The 18,805-nt window shown below is 46.6% G+C and overlaps 12 non-coding genes across 12 annotated transcripts; all 12 read right to left on the reverse strand.

Moving 5' to 3' along the window:
• Positions 1-943: 943 nt before the first annotated feature.
• On the reverse strand, positions 944-1,015 carry trnae-cuc (transfer RNA glutamic acid (anticodon CUC)). Its single transcript has one exon. It is a non-coding gene; the product is annotated as a tRNA-Glu (tRNA).
• A 1,243-nt stretch (positions 1,016-2,258) lies between these two features.
• On the reverse strand, positions 2,259-2,331 carry trnak-cuu (transfer RNA lysine (anticodon CUU)). The gene has a single exon. It is a non-coding gene; the product is annotated as a tRNA-Lys (tRNA).
• A 3,968-nt stretch (positions 2,332-6,299) lies between these two features.
• trnak-cuu (transfer RNA lysine (anticodon CUU)) lies at positions 6,300-6,372 on the reverse strand. Its single transcript has one exon. It is a non-coding gene; the product is annotated as a tRNA-Lys (tRNA).
• Positions 6,373-8,068: 1,696 nt separating this feature from the next.
• On the reverse strand, positions 8,069-8,142 carry trnaf-gaa (transfer RNA phenylalanine (anticodon GAA)). The gene has a single exon. It is a non-coding gene; the product is annotated as a tRNA-Phe (tRNA).
• Positions 8,143-9,037: 895 nt separating this feature from the next.
• trnae-cuc (transfer RNA glutamic acid (anticodon CUC)) lies at positions 9,038-9,109 on the reverse strand. The gene has a single exon. It is a non-coding gene; the product is annotated as a tRNA-Glu (tRNA).
• A 1,243-nt stretch (positions 9,110-10,352) lies between these two features.
• trnak-cuu (transfer RNA lysine (anticodon CUU)) lies at positions 10,353-10,425 on the reverse strand. Its single transcript has one exon. It is a non-coding gene; the product is annotated as a tRNA-Lys (tRNA).
• A 1,697-nt stretch (positions 10,426-12,122) lies between these two features.
• Positions 12,123-12,195, reverse strand: trnaf-gaa (transfer RNA phenylalanine (anticodon GAA)). The gene has a single exon. It is a non-coding gene; the product is annotated as a tRNA-Phe (tRNA).
• An 891-nt stretch (positions 12,196-13,086) lies between these two features.
• trnae-cuc (transfer RNA glutamic acid (anticodon CUC)) lies at positions 13,087-13,158 on the reverse strand. The gene has a single exon. It is a non-coding gene; the product is annotated as a tRNA-Glu (tRNA).
• A 1,243-nt stretch (positions 13,159-14,401) lies between these two features.
• trnak-cuu (transfer RNA lysine (anticodon CUU)) lies at positions 14,402-14,474 on the reverse strand. Its single transcript has one exon. It is a non-coding gene; the product is annotated as a tRNA-Lys (tRNA).
• A 1,697-nt stretch (positions 14,475-16,171) lies between these two features.
• trnaf-gaa (transfer RNA phenylalanine (anticodon GAA)) lies at positions 16,172-16,244 on the reverse strand. The gene has a single exon. It is a non-coding gene; the product is annotated as a tRNA-Phe (tRNA).
• An 891-nt stretch (positions 16,245-17,135) lies between these two features.
• Positions 17,136-17,207, reverse strand: trnae-cuc (transfer RNA glutamic acid (anticodon CUC)). The gene has a single exon. It is a non-coding gene; the product is annotated as a tRNA-Glu (tRNA).
• Positions 17,208-18,450: 1,243 nt separating this feature from the next.
• trnak-cuu (transfer RNA lysine (anticodon CUU)) lies at positions 18,451-18,523 on the reverse strand. Its single transcript has one exon. It is a non-coding gene; the product is annotated as a tRNA-Lys (tRNA).
• Positions 18,524-18,805: the final 282 nt, after the last annotated feature.

The following is an 18,805-nucleotide window of genomic DNA, read 5'->3' on the forward strand; positions in this document are numbered from 1 at the left end:
ACCTTTAAATCTTCAGTCTATCGCTCTCCCAACTGAGCTATTTTGGCTTCACATTCAAGGCTGTATTCTGTCGTTCTTCTGGCGGATTTTCTATCCCCGGGTGGAATTGCCCCTCTCGCTCATTCCTCACTTCGGGCAATGTGACCCGACCAGATCTCGGAGCTCAGGTTGTGTTAATGTAAAGCTGCAGCGTTGATAAAGATACAATGCTGACACAGCACGGGGGACCTCACCGTGTTGGACACAGCGTGAAATGCAATGACATGTTCAAATAAAGTTACAGAGCACAACACATGTGTAAAATTCCCTGTTCTTTTCTCCACACTGATGGGTTGTGAAGGGAGAGACGGGCCGAAGTCTCACTGAGCCGCACTGATCACGAGCCAAATCAAGTTCAATCTTCAGCTGCAGGTATGGTGCTGAGCCCGACACAGAAGTGAAAATGCCCGTGGTTCTTAATTCCTCACACAGTGGGCTACTGAGCAATACAGGAAGGGCTAATGAACATCTTAATGCTCAAGTTATCACGGGCCACGGACTCTCTGATTCCAGGCTTGCACAAGTTGGTAAGTTTCAAAATTTGCATTTTTCACACTGGCAATGAATGAATCGATTGCCGTGCCTTTGATAAGCTAAGTTTGTTAGGGAGATGCAGTGGGCAAGAAGATACACAGAAGACTGATGAAAACTGTGACTGCCCTGACACTGTGAGCTGCAGTTAAATGTTGGCAACATTTAAAGTCAGCCAGTCTAAATTTGACAGAAATCAATTCCTGCTGACTTTGAAACAGCACACATTTTACAGAAATCAAGGATGTGTATTTTATATCGCTGTATGAAGAGTGATGTTGAGCAGCGGTGTGGAAAGTTGAATCAGGGGCGGAGCATTGCTCCGTAAGGGTGCGTTGCATGGTGGCAATTCAAACAGCCCCAGAACGCACTGTTCCCTGACCGGGAATCGAACCCGGGCCGCGGCAGTGAGAGTGCCGAATCCTAACCACTAGACCACCAGGGAAGCTGCAGCCAGCCTCCTGGCAGCAAGCACATCAACGCAGCTTTTCATGCCTGCTCCTTTGCAATTCAGATCCTTTCGCGCCAGGCAAACTGTTCGGACAAAATTATATTTTTTACATGAGAACACAACAGACGTGTTCGCGAAAGCACGGCACCAAGTGCGGGTAGGCATCCACTTGAAATCGATTTCCTCCTGTGTTTTTCTCTGGATGTTGTCTCTCTCGGTGCTGGGTGAACAATTCATTGATGCATTGGTTCCAGTGATGAACGATTGCCGTTACGTGGATAGACCAGAGAAGTTGGAGCTGTTCTCCTTAGAGCATAGACGGCTAAGAGGAAATTTGACAGAGGGTTTTAAAATCAAGAAAACGATAAGATAGAGTAAATAAACAGAAAAGATGGATGAATACAAAAGACAAAGCTGAAGTGTCTGTAACCATCCTGAGAGAAGCCAGACTTCATTCAATTTGATTAATTCCAAGCGATATTAAGAAACAGCTGAGTTCATTAGTTACAGCAAATGCAATGAGCTCCGACAACACTCCGTCTGCAGCACTAAAAGCGTGTGCTCCAGAACTAGCCATGCCTCGGGGAAGCGGTTGTGTTAAGAGATTGAGTAAACTAGGCCTGTAATCTCTTGAATTCGGAAGAATGAGAGGGGATCTCATGAAGCATGCAAAATTATTACAGGGTTTGATCGGTTGGATGCTGGGAGAATGATTCCCTTGGCTGGGGAGTCTAGAACCAGCGGACACAGCCTCAGGATAAAGGTTAGGCCATTCAGGACTGAGAGAAGACATTTCTTCACACAGAGAGTGGTGAATCTTTGGAATTCTCTTCCCCAGAGTGCTGTGGAGGCTCAGTTATTGGGTATATTCAAAACAGAAGTGGGTGATTTCTGACTGGTAAGGGCATCAAGGGATATGGCGATAGGGCCGGGGAGTGGAATTGAGGCAGGAGATCAGCCATGATCTCATTGAATCCCCTGCACTGCTTAAAAATCTGTTCCATTACCTTTTTTTTCCAGTTCTGACGAAAGGTTATCGACTTGAAACGTTACCTCTGTTTCTCTCTTCGCTGATGCTGCCTGACCTGCTGAGTATCTCCAGCATTTTCTGTTTCAATTCATATTTCCAGCATCTGCAGTATTTTCTCAGTTCGCATTTCTTTCATTGTGCAAAACAAGGATATCGCTTAATTAATGATGCTTTGAAAGCAACATAAAAGTTTAACATTATAACTACCGCCCAACTTGGGGCTTGAACCCACGACCCTGAGATTAAGAGTCTCATGCTCTACCGACTGAGCTAGCCGGGCCTGTTGATGTAATATTGCCTTGTCGCTGATTGCAGTCAGGAACCTTGTGGCTCCGGCCCGGTCACAACAGCATGTCTGAGCCGCGTTTCTGCAAACTACGAAACAAGTTCTCCAGAAGCCCAAGGCGTATAAGGAACTCAAGCAGCAAAATCCCTTTCATTAACCACAGGGGTTCAGGCAAATTTCTGATCGCAAATCGCTTTAGTCCTTGTCAATATCTCTTGTCTATTTCCCGGAGATTCCCGATTCTGTCTGTCTCTCTGGCTCTGTTTATTGTGTCTGTGGCCACCTGCGGGTAGATTTTGAATGAATACCTGTGTTTGTGTCTGCTTGTTGCTTTAAACAAATGAGGGCATCAGGCGCTTTTGTGCATGATACTGAGGAATCAGGAGAAGGCAGGAGGAATGAAACAGTGTTTGTGGAACGTGTATGTATACAAACTACGAACATTCGTGCTTATGTTGTGGACCTCATGGCGCAGCGGTAGCGCATCTGACTCCAGATCCGAAAATCTGCATGTTCAAATCTAATCGATCTCCCAAATGAGCTATTTCAGCGTTGTATGGCGGCAATTCAAACAGCCCGAAAACGCACTGTTTCCTGACCGGGAATCGAACCCGGGCCGCGGCAGATGAAAGTGCCTGAATCCTAACCACTAGATCACCAGAAAAGCTGCAAGTCTCCTGCCAGCAAGCACAGCAACGCAGTGTTTCCTGCTTGCTCCAGTGCAATTCAGATCCTTTTGTGCCAGGCAAACTGTTCGGACAAAATGATACTTTTTACATGAGAACACAAAATACGTGTTCGCGAAAGCACGGCACCAAGTGCGGGTAGGCATCCACTTGAAATCGATTTCCTTCAGTGGTTTTCTCTGGATGTTGTCTCTCTCGGTGCCGGCGAACATTTCATTGATGCATTTGTCCTGAACTGAAGGCTTTTGCCCATCTCGCGTGGTCAGAGCTGCTCTGTCTGTCTATTACCTGCCTGTTACCCTTATCGGGAACAGGCCGCCTGTTCAACATTCAACAGCAAACCCAGAAAGACAAATAAACAGAAAGATGTGTCTCTCAGCCCCGGTGGCAAAGGTGCAATGGATGTTATCCAAATAAATCCCCCATGAGAGTCTGTGTGCATTGGCTTCCTTATAAAGTTTGTATTTGAAATGTGCGGGAAAAGCGTAAAATTATGAAAACATCCTGATGGCCAGTACGGGGATCGAAATCGCGACCTTGTCGTTATTAGCACCAGGCTTTCACCAACTGAGCTACCCGGCCACAACGCTCTCGTTGGCCAGGCTCGAACCCAGGCTGCGAGATTGTCTTATCAGCCTCACACTGGGTGACCGAGTTACTGCACAATCATTGAACACACTGCATCGGTTAAACATTGTTAACTGTTCGTATATACAACTGGGCAGAGTGTAAATCGAAACTAACAGAAAGGCAGCTCTATGGTCTAACAAACCTCATTCTAAAATTTACTATCCCACCACAGCCCCTCCCACAAATACTGTTCCGGTATAATAGCAGACGGCGGGACCCCGACTGGATTCGAACCTGCAGCGGACGGTTGGAGCCGGATCCAGCATGTCCGATGTGGTTTCACTCCCATTCCTTTAGGAAACGCGGCATCAGGAGCGTAAAATTTCTCTTCATTCGCTCCTCTTGTAGTGAAGGAGACAGAAACTAACTAAAATCTGCCGAAACCCGGGATCGAACCAGGAACCTTTAAATCTTCAGTCTATCGCTCTCCCAACTGAGCTATTTTGGCTTCACATTCAAGGCTGTATTCTGTCGTTCTTCTGGCGGATTTTCTATCCCCGGGTGGAATTGCCCCTCTCGCTCATTCCTCACTTCGGGCAATGTGACCCGACCAGATCTCGGAGCTCAGGTTGTGTTAATGTAAAGCTGCAGCGTTGATAAAGATACAATGCTGACACAGCACGGGGGACCTCACCGTGTTGGACACAGCGTGAAATGACATGTTCAAATAAAGTTACAGAGCACAACACATGTGTATAATTCCCTGTTCTTTTCTCCACACTGATGGGTTGTGAAGGGAGAGACGGGCCGAAGTCTCACTGAGCCGCACTGATCACGAGCCAAATCAAGTTCAATCTTCAGCTGCAGGTATGGTGCTGAGCCCGACACAGAAGTGAAAATGCCCGTGGTTCTTAATTCCTCACACAGTGGGCTACTGAGCAATACAGGAAGGGCTAATGAACATCTTAATGCTCAAGTTATCACGGGCCACGGACTCTCTGATTCCAGGCTTGCACAAGTTGGTAAGTTTCAAAATTTGCATTTTTCACACTGGCAATGAATGAATCGATTGCCGTGCCTTTGATAAGCTAAGTTTGTTAGGGAGATGCAGTGGGCAAGAAGATACACAGAAGATTGATGAAAACCGTGACTGCCCTGACACTGTGAGCTGCAGTTAAATGTTGGCAACATTTAAAGTCAGCCAGTCTAAATTTGACAGAAATCAATTCCTGCTGACTTTGAAACAGCACGCATTTTACAGAAATCAAGGATGTGTATTTTATATCGCTGTATGAAGAGTGATGTTGAGCAGCGGTGTGGAAAGTTGAATCAGGGGCGGAGCATTGCTCCGTAAGGGTGCATTGCATGGTGGCAATTCAAACAGCCCCAAAACGCACTGTTCCCTGACCGAGGAATCGAACCCGGGCCGCGGCAGTGAGAGTGCCGAATCCTAACCACTAGACCACCAGGGAAGCTGCAGCCAGCCTCCTGGCAGCAAGCACATCAACGCAGCTTTTCATGCCTGCTCCTTTGCAATTCAGATCCTTTCGCGCCAGGCAAACTGTTCGGACAAAATTATATTTTTTACATGAGAACACAACAGACGTGTTCGCGAAAGCACGGCACCAAGTGCGGGTAGGCATCCACTTGAAATCGATTTCCTCCTGTGTTTTTCTCTGGATGTTTTCTCTCTCGGTGCTGGGTGAACAATTCATTGATGCATTGGTTCCAGTGATGAACGATTGCCATTACGTGGATAGACCAGAGAAGTTGGAGCTGTTCTCCTTAGAGCATAGACGGCTAAGAGGAAATTTGACAGAGGCTTTTAAAATCAAGAAAACGATAAGATAGAGTAAATAAACAGAAAAGATGGATGAATACAAAAGACAAAGCTGAAGTGTCTGTAACCATCCTGAGAGAAGCCAGACTTCATTCAATTTGATTAATTCCAAGCGATATTAAGAAACAGCTGAGCTCATTAGTTACAGCAAATGCAATGAGCTCCGACAACACTCCGTCTGCAGCACTAAAAGCGTGTGCTCCAGAACTAGCCATGCCTCGGGGAAGCGGTTGTGTTAAGAGATTGAGTAAACTAGGCCTGTAATCTCTTGAATTCGGAAGAATGAGAGGGGATCTCATGAAGCATGCAAAATTATTACAGGGTTTGATGCTGGGAGAATGATTCCCTTGGCTGGGGAGTCTAGAACCAGCGGACACAGCCTCAGGATAAAGGTTAGGCCATTCAGGACTGAGAGAAGACATTTCTTCACACAGAGAGTGGTGAATCTTTGGAATTCTCTTCCCCAGAGTGCTGTGGAGGCTCAGTTATTGGGTATATTCAAAACAGAAGTGGGTGATTTCTGACTGGTAAGGGCATCAAGGGATATGGCGATAGGGCCGGGGAGTGGAATTGAGGCAGGAGATCAGCCATGATCTCATTGAATCCCCTGCACTGCTTAAAAATCTGTTCCATTACCTTTTTTTTCCAGTTCTGACGAAAGGTTATCGACTTGAAACGTTACCTCTGTTTCTCTCTTCGCTGATGCTGCCTGACCTGCTGAGTATCTCCAGCATTTTCTGTTTCAATTCATATTTCCAGCATCTGCAGTATTTTCTCAGTTCGCATTTCTTTCATTGTGCAAAACAAGGATATCGCTTAATTAATGACGCTTTGAAAGCAACATAAAAGTTTAACATTATAACTAACGCACAACGTGGGGCTCGAACCCACGACCCTGAGATTAAGAGTCTCATGCTCTACCGACTGAGCTAGCCGGGCCTGTTGATGCAATATTGCCTTGTCGCTGATTGCAGTCAGGAACCTTGTGGCTCCGGCCCGCTCACAACAGCATGTCTGAGCCGCGTTTCTGCAAACTACGAAACAAGTTCTCCAGAAGCCCAAGGCGTATAAGGAACTCAAGCAGCAAAATCCCTTTCATTAACCACAGGGGTTCAGGCAAATTTCTGATCGCAAATCGCTTTAGTCCTTGTCAATATCTCTTGTCTATTTCCCGGAGATTCCCGATTCTGTCTGTCTCTCTGGCTCTGTTTATTGTGTCTGTGGCCACCTGCGGGTAGATTTTGAATGAATACCTGTGTTTGTGTCTGCTTGTTGCTTTAAACAAATGAGGGCATCAGGCGCTTTTGTGCATGATACTGAGGAATCAGGAGAAGGCAGGAGGAATGAAACAATGTTTGTGGAACGTGTATGTATACAAACTACGAACATTCGTGCTTATGTTGTGGACCTCATGGCGCAGCGGTAGCGCATCTGACTCCAGATCCGAAAGTCTGCATGTTCAAATCTAATCGATCTCCCAAATGAGCTATTTCAGCGTTGTATGGCGGCAATTCAAACAGCCCCAAAACGCACTGTTTCCTGACCGGGAATCGAACCCGGGCCGCGGCAGATGAAGGTGCCTGAATCCTAACCACTAGATCACCAGAAAAGCTGCAAGTCTCCTGCCAGCAAGCACAGCAACGCAGTGTTTCCTGCTTGCTCCAGTGCAATTCAGATCCTTTTGTGCCAGGCAAACTGTTCGGACAAAATGATACTTTTTACATGAGAACACAAAAGACGTGTTCGCGAAAGCACGGCACCAAGTGCGGGTAGGCATCCACTTGAAATCGATTTCCTTCAGTGGTTTTCTCTGGATGTTGTCTCTCTCGGTGCCGGCGAACATTTCATTGATGCATTTGTCCTGAACTGAAGGCTTTTGCCCATCTCGCGTGGTCAGAGCTGCTCTGTCTGTCTATTACCTGCCTGTTACCCTTATCGGGAACAGGCCGCCTGTTCAACATTCAACAGCAAACCCAGAAAGACAAATAAACAGAAAGATGTGTCTCTCAGCCCCGGTGGCAAAGGTGCAATGGATGTTATCCAAATAAATCCCCCATGAGAGTCTGTGTGCATTGGCTTCCTTATAAAGTTTGTATTTGAAATGTGCGGGTAAAGCGTAAAATTATGAAAACATCCTGATGGCCAGTACGGGGATCGAAATCGCGACCTTGTCGTTATTAGCACCAGGCTTTCACCAACTGAGCTACCCGGCCACAACGCTCTCGTTGGCCAGGCTCGAACCCAGGCTGCGAGATTGTCTTTCAGCCTCACACTGGGTGACCGAGTTACTGCACAATCATTGAACACACTGCATCGGTTAAACATTGTTAACTGTTCGTATATACAACTGGGCAGAGTGTAAATCGAAACTAACAGAAAGGCAGCTCTATGGTCTAACAAACCTCATTCTAAAATTTACTATCGCACCACAGCCCCTCCCACAAATACTGTTCCGGTATAAAAGCAGACGGCGGGACCCCGACTGGATTCGAACCTGCAGCGGACGGTTGGAGCCGGATCCAGCATGTCCGATGTGGTTTCCCTCCCATTCGTTTAGGAAACGCGGCATCAGGAGCGTAAAATTTCTCTTCATTCGCTCCTCTTGTAGTAAAGGAGACAGAAACTAACTAAAATCTGCCGAAACCCGGGATCGAACCAGGGACCTTTAAATCTTCAGTCTATCGCTCTCTCCAACTGAGCTATTTTGGCTTCACATTCAAGGCTGTATTCTGTCGTTCTTCTGGCGGATTTTCTATCCCCGGGTGGAATTGCCCCTTCGCTCATTCCTCACTTCGGGCAATGTGACCCGACCAGATCTCGGAGCTCAGGTTGTGTTAATGTGAAGCTGCAGCGTTGATAAAGATACAATGCTGACACAGCACGGGGGACCTCACCGTGTTGGACACAGCGTGAAATGCAATGACATGTTCAAATAAAGTTACAGAGCACAACACATGTGTAAAATTCCCTGTTCTTTTCTCCACACTGATGGGTTGTGAAGGGAGAGACGGGCCGAAGTCTCACTGAGCCGCACTGATCACGAGCCAAATCAAGTTCAATCTTCAGCTGCAGGTATGGTGCTGAGCCCGACACAGAAGTGAAAATGCCCGTGGTTCTTAATTCCTCACACAGTGGGCTACTGAGCAATACAGGAAGGGCTAATGAACATCTTAATGCTCAAGTTATCACGGGCCACGGACTCTCTGATTCCAGGCTTGCACAAGTTGGTAAGTTTCAAAATTTGCATTTTTCACACTGGCAATGAATGAATCGATTGCCGTGCCTTTGATAAGCTATGTTTGTTAGGGAGATGCAGTGGGCAAGAAGATACACAGAAGACTGATGAAAACCGTGACTGCCCTGACACTGTGAGCTGCAGTTAAATGTTGGCAACATTTAAAGTCAGCCAGTCTAAATTTGACAGAAATCAATTCCTGCTGACTTTGAAACAGCACGCATTTTACAGAAATCAAGGATGTGTATTTTATATCGCTGTATGGAGAGTGATGTTGAGCAGCGGTGTGGAAAGTTGAATCAGGGGCGGAGCATTGCTCCGTAAGGGTGCGTTGCATGGTGGCAATTCAAACAGCCCCAAAACGCACTGTTCCCTGACCGGGAATCGAACCCGGGCCGCGGCAATGAGAGTGCCGAATCCTAACCACTAGACCACCAGGGAAGCTGCAGCCAGCCTCCTGGCAGCAAGCACATCAACGCAGCTTTTCATGCCTGCTCCTTTGCAATTCAGATCCTTTCGCGCCAGGCAAACTGTTCGGACAAAATTATATTTTTTACATGAGAACACAACAGACGTGTTCGCGAAAGCACGGCACCAAGTGCGGGTAGGCATCCACTTGAAATCGATTTCCTCCTGTGTTTTTCTCTGGATGTTGTCTCTCTCGGTGCTGGGTGAACAATTCATTGATGCATTGGTTCCAGTGATGAACGATTGCCGTTACGTGGATAGACCAGAGAAGTTGGAGCTGTTCTCCTTAGAGCATAGACGGCTAAGAGGAAATTTGACAGAGGGTTTTAAAATCAAGAAAACGATAAGATAGAGTAAATAAACAGAAAAGATGGATGAATACAAAAGACAAAGCTGAAGTGTCTGTAACAATCCTGAGAGAAGCCAGACTTCATTCAATTTGATTAATTCCAAGCGATATTAAGAAACAGCTGAGCTCATTAGTTACAGCAAATGCAATGAGCTCCGACAACACTCCGTCTGCAGCACTAAAAGCGTGTGCTCCAGAACTAGCCATGCCTCGGGGAAGCGGTTGTGTTAAGAGATTGAGTAAACTAGGCCTGTAATCTCTTGAATTCGGAAGAATGAGAGGGGATCTCATGAAGCATGCAAAATTATTACAGGGTTTGATCGGTTGGATGCTGGGAGAATGATTCCCTTGGCTGGGGAGTCTAGAACCAGCGGACACAGCCTCAGGATAAAGGTTAGGCCATTCAGGACTGAGAGAAGACATTTCTTCACACAGAGAGTGGTGAATCTTTGGAATTCTCTTCCCCAGAGTGCTGTGGAGGCTCAGTTATTGGGTATATTCAAAACAGAAGTGGGCGATTTCTGACTGGTAAGGGCATCAAGGGATATGGCGATAGGGCCGGGGAGTGGAATTGAGGCAGGAGATCAGCCATGATCTCATTGAATCCCCTGCACTGCTTAAAAATCTGTTCCATTACCTTTTTTTTCCAGTTCTGACGAAAGGTTATCGACTTGAAACGTTACCTCTGTTTCTCTCTTCGCTGATGCTGCCTGACCTGCTGAGTATCTCCAGCATTTTCTGTTTCAATTCATATTTCCAGCATCTGCAGTATTTTCTCAGTTCGCATTTCTTTCATTGTGCAAAACAAGGATATCGCTTAATTAATGACGCTTTGAAAGCAACATAAAATTTTAACATTATAACTACCGCCCAACGTGGGGCTCGAACCGACGACCCTGAGATTAAGAGTCTCATGCTCTACCGACTGAGCTAGCCGGGCCTGTTGATGCAATATTGCCTTGTCGCTGATTGCAGTCAGGAACCTTGTGGCTCCGGCCCGGTCACAACAGCATGTCTGAGCCGCGTTTCTGCAAACTACGAAACAAGTTCTCCAGAAGCCCAAGGCGTATAAGGAACTCAAGCAGCAAAATCCCTTTCATTAACCACAGGGGTTCAGGCAAATTTCTGATCGCAAATCGCTTTAGTCCTTGTCAATATCTCTTGTCTATTTCCCGGAGATTCCCGATTCTGTCTGTCTCTCTGGCTCTGTTTATTGTGTCTGTGGCCACCTGCGGGTAGATTTTGAATGAATACCTGTGTTTGTGTCTGCTTGTTGCTTTAAACAAATGAGGGCATCAGGCGCTTTTGTGCATGATACTGAGGAATCAGGAGAAGGCAGGAGGAATGAAACAGTGTTTGTGGAACGTGTATGTATACAAACTACGAACATTCGTGCTTATGTTGTGGACCTCATGGCGCAGCGGTAGCGCATCTGACTCCAGATCCGAAAGTCTGCATGTTCAAATCTAATCGATCTCCCAAATGAGCTATTTCAGCGTTGTATGGCGGCAATTCAAACAGCCCCAAAACGCACTGTTTCCTGACCGGGAATCGAACCCGGGCCGCGGCAGATGAAAGTGCCTGAATCCTAACCACTAGATCACCAGAAAAGCTGCAAGTCTCCTGCCAGCAAGCACAGCAACGCAGTGTTTCCTGCTTGCTCCAGTGCAATTCAGATCCTTTTGTGCCAGGCAAACTGTTCGGACAAAATGATACTTTTTACATGAGAACACAAAATACGTGTTCGCGAAAGCACGGCACCAAGTGCGGGTAGGCATCCACTTGAAATCGATTTCCTTCAGTGGTTTTCTCTGGATGTTGTCTCTCTCGGTGCCGGCGAACATTTCATTGATGCATTTGTCCTGAACTGAAGGCTTTTGCCCATCTCGCGTGGTCAGAGCTGCTCTGTCTGTCTATTACCTGCCTGTTACCCTTATCGGGAACAGGCCGCCTGTTCAACATTCAACAGCAAACCCAGAAAGACAAATAAACAGAAAGATGTGTCTCTCAGCCCCGGTGGCAAAGGTGCAATGGATGTTATCCAAATAAATCCCCCATGAGAGTCTGTGTGCATTGGCTTCCTTATAAAGTTTGTATTTGAAATGTGCGGGAAAAGCGTAAAATTATGAAAACATCCTGATGGCCAGTACAGGGATCGAAATCGCGACCTTGTCGTTATTAGCACCAGGCTTTCACCAACTGAGCTACCCGGCCACAACGCTCTCGTTGGCCAGGCTCGAACCCAGGCTGCGAGATTGTCTTATCAGCCTCACACTGGGTGACCGAGTTACTGCACAATCATTGAACACACTGCATCGGTTAAACATTGTTAACTGTTCGTATATACAACTGGGCAGAGTGTAAATCGAAACTAACAGAAAGGCAGCTCTATGGTCTAACAAACCTCATTCTAAAATTTACTATCCCACCACAGCCCCTCCCACAAATACTGTTCCGGTATAAAAGCAGACGGTGGGACCCCGACTGGATTCGAACCTGCAGCGGACGGTTGGAGCCGGATCCAGCATGTCCGATGTGGTTTCACTCCCATTCGTTTAGGAAACGCGGCATCAGGAGCGTAAAATTTCTCTTCATTCGCTCCTCTTGTAGTGAAGGAGATAGAAACTAACTAAAATCTGCCGAAACCCGGGATCGAACCAGGGACCTTTAAATCTTCAGTCTATCGCTCTCCCAACTGAGCTATTTTGGCTTCACATTCAAGGCTGTATTCTGTCGTTCTTCTGGCGGATTTTCTATCCCCGGGTGGAATTGCCCCTCTCGCTCATTCCTCACTTCGGGCAATGTGACCCGACCAGATCTCGGAGCTCAGGTTGTGTTAATGTAAAGCTGCAGCGTTGATAAAGATACAATGCTGACACAGCACGGGGGACCTCACCGTGTTGGACACAGCGTGAAATGACATGTTCAAATAAAGTTACAGAGCACAACACATGTGTAAAATTCCCTGTTCTTTTCTCCACACTGATGGGTTGTGAAGGGAGAGACGGGCCGAAGTCTCACTGAGCCGCACTGATCACGAGCCAAATCAAGTTCAATCTTCAGCTGCAGGTATGGTGCTGAGCCCGACACAGAAGTGAAAATGCCCGTGGTTCTTAATTCCTCACACAGTGGGCTACTGAGCAATACAGGAAGGGCTAATGAACATCTTAATGCTCAAGTTATCACGGGCCACGGACTCTCTGATTCCAGGCTTGCACAAGTTGGTAAGTTTCAAAATTTGCATTTTTCACACTGGCAATGAATGAATCGATTGCCGTGCCTTTGATAAGCTAAGTTTGTTAGGGAGATGCAGTGGGCAAGAAGATACACAGAAGATTGATGAAAACCGTGACTGCCCTGACACTGTGAGCTGCAGTTAAATGTTGGCAACATTTAAAGTCAGCCAGTCTAAATTTGACAGAAATCAATTCCTGCTGACTTTGAAACAGCACGCATTTTACAGAAATCAAGGATGTGTATTTTATATCGCTGTATGAAGAGTGATGTTGAGCAGCGGTGTGGAAAGTTGAATCAGGGGCGGAGCATTGCTCCGTAAGGGTGCATTGCATGGTGGGAATTCAAACAGCCCCAAAACGCACTGTTCCCTGACCGGGAATCGAACCCGGGCCGCGGCAGTGAGAGTGCCGAATCCTAACCACTAGACCACCAGGGAAGCTGCAGCCAGCCTCCTGGCAGCAAGCACATCAACGCAGCTTTTCATGCCTGCTCCTTTGCAATTCAGATCCTTTCGCGCCAGGCAAACTGTTCGGACAAAATTATATTTTTTACATGAGAACACAACAGACGTGTTCGCGAAAGCACGGCACCAAGTGCGGGTAGGCATCCACTTGAAATCGATTTCCTCCTGTGTTTTTCTCTGGATGTTGTCTCTCTCGGTGCTGGGTGAACAATTCATTGATGCATTGGTTCCAGTGATGAACGATTGCCGTTACGTGGATAGACCAGAGAAGTTGGAGCTGTTCTCCTTAGAGCATAGACGGCTAAGAGGAAATTTGACAGAGGGTTTTAAAATCAAGAAAACGATAAGATAGAGTAAATAAACAGAAAAGATGGATGAATACAAAAGACAAAGCTGAAGTGTCTGTAACAATCCTGAGAGAAGCCAGACTTCATTCAATTTGATTAATTCCAAGCGATATTAAGAAACAGCTGAGCTCATTAGTTACAGCAAATGCAATGAGCTCCGACAACACTCCGTCTGCAGCACTAAAAGCGTGTGCTCCAGAACTAGCCATGCCTCGGGGAAGCGGTTGTGTTAAGAGATTGAGTAAACTAGGCCTGTAATCTCTTGAATTCGGAAGAATGAGAGGGGATCTCATGAAGCATGCAAAATTATTACAGGGTTTGATCGGTTGGATGCTGGGAGAATGATTCCCTTGGCTGGGGAGTCTAGAACCAGCGGACACAGCCTCAGGATAAAGGTTAGGCCATTCAGGACTGAGAGAAGACATTTCTTCACACAGAGAGTGGTGAATCTTTGGAATTCTCTTCCCCAGAGTGCTGTGGAGGCTCAGTTATTGGGTATATTCAAAACAGAAGTGGGCGATTTCTGACTGGTAAGGGCATCAAGGGATATGGCGATAGGGCCGGGGAGTGGAATTGAGGCAGGAGATCAGCCATGATCTCATTGAATCCCCTGCACTGCTTAAAAATCTGTTCCATTACCTTTTTTTTCCAGTTCTGACGAAAGGTTATCGACTTGAAACGTTACCTCTGTTTCTCTCTTCGCTGATGCTGCCTGACCTGCTGAGTATCTCCAGCATTTTCTGTTTCAATTCATATTTCCAGCATCTGCAGTATTTTCTCAGTTCGCATTTCTTTCATTGTGCAAAACAAGGATATCGCTTAATTAATGACGCTTTGAAAGCAACATAAAATTTTAACATTATAACTACCGCCCAACGTGGGGCTCGAACCGACGCCCCTGAGATTAAGAGTCTCATGCTCTACCGACTGAGCTAGCCGGGCCTGTTGATGCAATATTGCCTTGTCGCTGATTGCAGTCAGGAACCTTGTGGCTCCGGCCCGGTCACAACAGCATGTCTGAGCCGCGTTTCTGCAAACTACGAAACAAGTTCTCCAGAAGCCCAAGGCGTATAAGGAACTCAAGCAGCAAAATCCCTTTCATTAACCACAGGGGTTCAGGCAAATTTCTGATCGCAAATCGCTTTAGTCCTTGTCAATATCTCTTGTCTATTTCCCGGAGATTCCCGATTCTGTCTGTCTCTCTGGCTCTGTTTATTGTGTCTGTGGCCACCTGCGGGTAGATTTTGAATGAATACCTGTGTTTGTGTCTGCTTGTTGCTTTAAACAAATGAGGGCATCAGGCGCTTTTGTGCATGATACTGAGGAATCAGGAGAAGGCAGGAGGAATGAAACAGTGTTTGTGGAACGTGTATGTATACAAACTACGAACATTCGTGCTTATGTTGTGGACCTCATGGCGCAGCGGTAGCGCATCTGACTCCAGATCCGAAAGTCTGCATGTTCAAATCTAATCGATCTCCCAAATGAGCTATTTCAGCGTTGTATGGCGGCAATTCAAACAGCCCCAAAACGCACTGTTTCCTGACCGGTAATCGAACCCGGGCCGCGGTAGATGAAAGTGCCTGAATCCTAACCACTAGATCACCAGAAAAGCTGCAAGTCTCCTGCCAGCAAGCACAGCAACGCAGTGTTTCCTGCTTGCTCCAGTGCAATTCAGATCCTTTTGTGCCAGGCAAACTGTTCGGACAAAATGATACTTTTTACATGAGAACACAAAATACGTGTTCGCGAAAGCACGGCACCAAGTGCGGGTAGGCATCCACTTGAAATCGATTTCCTTCAGTGGTTTTCTCTGGATGTTGTCTCTCTCGGTGCCGGCGAACATTTCATTGATGCATTTGTCCTGAACTGAAGGCTTTTGCCCATCTCGCGTGGTCAGAGCTGCTCTGTCTGTCTATTACCTGCCTGTTACCCTTATCGGGAACAGGCCGCCTGTTCAACATTCAACAGCAAACCCAGAAAGACAAATAAACAGAAAGATGTGTCTCTCAGCCCCGGTGGCAAAGGTGCAATGGATGTTATCCAAATAAATCCCCCATGAGAGTCTGTGTGCATTGGCTTCCTTATAAAGTTTGTATTTGAAATGTGCGGGAAAAGCGTAAAATTATGAAAACATCCTGATGGCCAGTACGGGGATCGAAATCGCGACCTTGTCGTTATTAGCACCAGGCTTTCACCAACTGAGCTACCCGGCCACAACGCTCTCGTTGGCCAGGCTCGAACCCAGGCTGCGAGATTGTCTTATCAGCCTCACACTGGGTGACCGAGTTACTGCACAATCATTGAACACACTGCATCGGTTAAACATTGTTAACTGTTCGTATATACAACTGGGCAGAGTGTAAATCGAAACTAACAGAAAGGCAGCTCTATGGTCTAACAAACCTCATTCTAAAATTTACTATCCCACCACAGCCCCTCCCACAAATACTGTTCCGGTATAAAAGCAGACGGCGGGACCCCGACTGGATTCGAACCTGCAGCGGACGGTTGGAGCCGGATCCAGCATGTCCGATGTGGTTTCACTCCCATTCGTTTAGGAAACGCGGCATCAGGAGCGTAAAATTTCTCTTCATTCGCTCCTCTTGTAGTGAAGGAGATAGAAACTAACTAAAATCTGCCGAAACCCGGGATCGAACCAGGGACCTTTAAATCTTCAGTCTATCGCTCTCCCAACTGAGCTATTTTGGCTTCACATTCAAGGCTGTATTCTGTCGTTCTTCTGGCGGATTTTCTATCCCCGGGTGGAATTGCCCCTCTCGCTCATTCCTCACTTCGGGCAATGTGACCCGACCAGATCTCGGAGCTCAGGTTGTGTTAATGTAAAGCTGCAGCGTTGATAAAGATACAATGCTGACACAGCACGGGGGACCTCAGTGTGTTGGACACAGCGTGAAATGACATGTTCAAATAAAGTCACAGAGCACAACACATGTGTAAAATTCCCTGTTCTTTTCTCCACACTGATGGGTTGTGAAGGGAGAGACGGGCCGAAGTCTCACTGAGCCGCACTGATCACGAGCCAAATCAAGTTCAATCTTCAGCTGCAGGTATGGTGCTGAGCCCGACACAGAAGTGAAAATGCCCGTGGTTCTTAATTCCTCACACAGTGGGCTACTGAGCAATACAGGAAGGGCTAATGAACATCTTAATGCTCAAGTTATCACGGGCCACGGACTCTCTGATTCCAGGCTTGCACAAGTTGGTAAGTTTCAAAATTTGCATTTTTCACACTGGCAATGAATGAATCGATTGCCGTGCCTTTGATAAGCTAAGTTTGTTAGGGAGATGCAGTGGGCAAGAAGATACACAGAAGACTGATGAAAACCGTGACTGCCCTGACACTGTGAGCTGCAATTAAATGTTGGCAACATTTAAAGTCAGCCAGTCTAAATTTGACAGAAATCAATTCCTGCTGACTTTGAAACAGCACGCATTTTACAGAAATCAAGGATGTGTATTTTATATCGCTGTATGAAGAGTGATGTTGAGCAGCGGTGTGGAAAGTTGAATCAGGGGCGGAGCATTGCTCCGTAAGGGTGCATTGCATGGTGGCAATTCAAACAGCCCCAAAACGCACTGTTCCCTGACCGGGAATCGAACCCGGGCCGCGGCAGTGAGAGTGCCGAATCCTAACCACTAGACCACCAGGGAAGCTGCAGCCAGCCTCCTGGCAGCAAGCACATCAACGCAGCTTTTCATGCCTGCTCCTTTGCAATTCAGATCCTTTCGCGCCAGGCAAACTGTTCGGACAAAATTATATTTTTTACATGAGAACACAACAGACGTGTTCGCGAAAGCACGGCACCAAGTGCGGGTAGGCATCCACTTGAAATCGATTTCCTCCTGTGTTTTTCTCTGGATGTTGTCTCTCTCGGTGCTGGGTGAACAATTCATTGATGCATTGGTTCCAGTGATGAACGATTGCCATTACGTGGATAGACCAGAGAAGTTGGAGCTGTTCTCCTTAGAGCATAGACGGCTAAGAGGAAATTTGACAGAGGGTTTTAAAATCAAGAAAACGATAAGATAGAGTAAATAAACAGAAAAGATGGATGAATACAAAAGACAAAGCTGAAGTGTCTGTAACCATCCTGAGAGAAGCCAGACTTCATTCAATTTGATTAATTCCAAGCGATATTAAGAAACAGCTGAGCTCATTAGTTACAGCAAATGCAATGAGCTCCGACAACACTCCGTCTGCAGCACTAAAAGCGTGTGCTCCAGAACTAGCCATGCCTCGGGGAAGCGGTTGTGTTAAGAGATTGAGTAAACTAGGCCTGTAATCTCTTGAATTCGGAAGAATGAGAGGGGATCTCATGAAGCATGCAAAATTATTACAGGGTTTGATCGGTTGGATGCTGGGAGAATGATTCCCTTGGCTGGGGAGTCTAGAACCAGCGGACACAGCCTCAGGATAAAGGTTAGGCCATTCAGGACTGAGAGAAGACATTTCTTCACACAGAGAGTGGCGAATCTTTGGAATTCTCTTCCCCAGAGTGCTGTGGAGGCTCAGTTATTGGGTATATTCAAAACAGAAGTGGGTGATTTCTGACTGGTAAGGGCATCAAGGGATATGGCGATAGGGCCGGGGAGTGGAATTGAGGCAGGAGATCAGCCATGATCTCATTGAATCCCCTGCACTGCTTAAAAATCTGTTCCATTACCTTTTTTTTCCAGTTCTGACGAAAGGTTATCGACTTGAAACGTTACCTCTGTTTCTCTCTTCGCTGATGCTGCCTGACCTGCTGAGTATCTCCAGCATTTTCTGTTTCAATTCATATTTCCAGCATCTGCAGTATTTTCTCAGTTCGCATTTCTTTCATTGTGCAAAACAAGGATATCGCTTAATTAATGACGCTTTGAAAGCAACATAAAAGTTTAACATTATAACTACCGCCCAACGTGGGGCTCGAACCCACGACCCTGAGATTAAGAGTCTCATGCTCTACCGCCTGAGCTAGCCGGGCCTGTTGATGCAATATTGCCTTGTCGCTGATTGCAGTCAGGAACCTTGTGGCTCCGGCCCGGTCACAACAGCATGTCTGAGCCGCGTTTCTGCAAACTACGAAACAAGTTCTCCAGAAGCCCAAGGCGTATAAGGAACTCAAGCAGCAAAATCCCTTTCATTAACCACAGGGGTTCAGGCAAATTTCTGATCGCAAATCGCTTTAGTCCTTGTCAATATCTCTTGTCTATTTCCCGGAGATTCCCGATTCTGTCTGTCTCTCTGGCTCTGTTTATTGTGTCTG

Source organism: Somniosus microcephalus, unplaced genomic scaffold, assembly GCF_052327205.1.
Source record: "Somniosus microcephalus isolate GS21.2 unplaced genomic scaffold, FLI_Smic_1.0 unresolved_chr4, whole genome shotgun sequence".
Classification (NCBI taxonomy): domain Eukaryota; kingdom Metazoa; phylum Chordata; class Chondrichthyes; order Squaliformes; family Somniosidae; genus Somniosus; species Somniosus microcephalus.